General features: G+C 49.6%; 1 non-coding gene across 1 annotated transcript; it reads left to right on the top strand.

The window, feature by feature from the left end:
• The first annotated feature begins 1,070 nt into the window (after positions 1 to 1,070).
• Positions 1,071 to 1,225, top strand: LOC143350915 (5.8S ribosomal RNA). The gene has a single exon (XR_013081346.1). It is a non-coding gene; the product is annotated as a 5.8S ribosomal RNA (ribosomal RNA).
• Positions 1,226 to 1,731: the final 506 nt, after the last annotated feature.

Genomic DNA, 1,731 nt, shown 5'->3' with positions numbered 1-1,731 from the left:
CCATCGTTGCTCGCGCGACTAACGACGACCAGCCGAAACGGCTGTAGTTTATCGCATCGATTTCATCGAGCAACCGATGGACGCTGCCGCGTTCGTTCGTAAATGAATAATATACATACTCATGGCTAACTTGAGGCGAATAATCGCAAACGACGACGCGTCGATTTTGCGGCCATCGTTGCTCGCGCGACTAACGACGACCAGCCGAAACGGCTGTAGTTTATCGCATCGATTTCATCGAGCAACCGATGGACGCTGCCGCGTTCGTTCGTAAATGAATAATATACATACTCATGGCTAACTTGAGGCGAATAATCGCAAACGACGACGCGTCGATTTTGCGGCCATCGTTGCTCGCGCGACTAACGACGACCAGCCGAAACGGCTGTAGTTTATCGCATCGATTTCATCGAGCAACCGATGGACGCTGCCGCGTTCGTTCGTAAATGAATGTTATACATACTCATGGCTAACTTGAGGCGAATAATCGCAAACGACGACGCGTCGATTTTGCGGCCATCGTTGCTCGCGCGACTAACGACGACCAGCCGAGACGGCTGTAGTTTATCGCATCGATTTCATCGAGCAACCGATGGACGCTGCCGCGTTCGTTCGTAAATGAATAATATACATACTCATGGCTAACGTGAGGCGAATAATCGCAAACGACGACGCGTCGATTGTGCGGCCATCCGTTGCTCGCGCGACTAACGACGACCAGCCGAGAAGGCTGTAGTTTATCGCATCGATTTCATCGAGCAACCGATGGGCGCTGCCGCGTGCGTTCGCCCGATTGCGCGTGAAGTTACTGTTCGGAACCAAGAATATACGGGTGTATTATACCCGTTTGGTCGCAGCCACGCGCAAAGGCTTTTGAATGTACTGTACGCCCGGCCGTCGAACGATGGTTTTCCGTCATTCAGGAAACAAAAAGAAACTTTTGTCGTCGATATGGCGCGTTCAATCCTCCGTCGATACGCTGGTCGGAGGTGCGAACATCGAATATTTTTAAAGCAAAGAACAAGGAGCATTTTTAAATACAAAGAGAAAAATTGTAAATTGTATATGATTACCCTGAACGGTGGATCACTTGGCTCGTGGGTCGATGAAGAACGCAGCTAATTGCGCGTCAACGTGTGAACTGCAGGACACATGAACATCGACATTTCGAACGCACATTGCGGTCCACGGATAAAATTCCTGGACCACGCCTGGCTGAGGGTCGTTCACTTGTCCTAAAACTGCTTGCGTTGTTCTCAGATTCCCTAACCCCGCCGTCGTTTACCTCTCCTTTCGGGGAGATGGCGAAGAACGTTTCGGAGCCGGGTCGATGAAGAGAAAGGTATCAACGTACGAGCGAGAATTTGGGTATTTCGTTGGCGTTTGTCGCTGGACGTACGAAAAAGAATAAATATTATATATTATTGGCAAGTTTGCGCACCCCTTGCGTGGTGAGGCAGAGATCAGTCTGGACTCGCGCGAGTGTTTTACGGCGTCGTGCGTCGTGTTGTCTGGAGTATCATCACGACCGCCCGTTAAAGCACCGCTCCTACGATTTCTGACTTTGACGGCACTAAAAACCACCGTGGGGCGCAAATCGCGTTTCGTACAAATCTAATGATTACCGGCGCTCCCGACGTTGCCCGAAGTTAATAATTTATGCAAAGGAAAGAGAAAATAAAGCGTATACTAGTTTTGGAGCATAACAAAAAGGACACTGGAAAGAAATTT

Source organism: Colletes latitarsis, unplaced genomic scaffold (assembly GCF_051014445.1).
Source record: "Colletes latitarsis isolate SP2378_abdomen unplaced genomic scaffold, iyColLati1 scaffold0045, whole genome shotgun sequence".
NCBI lineage: Eukaryota > Metazoa > Arthropoda > Insecta > Hymenoptera > Colletidae > Colletes > Colletes latitarsis.
This window is presented reverse-complemented; position numbering and strand designations above follow the sequence as displayed.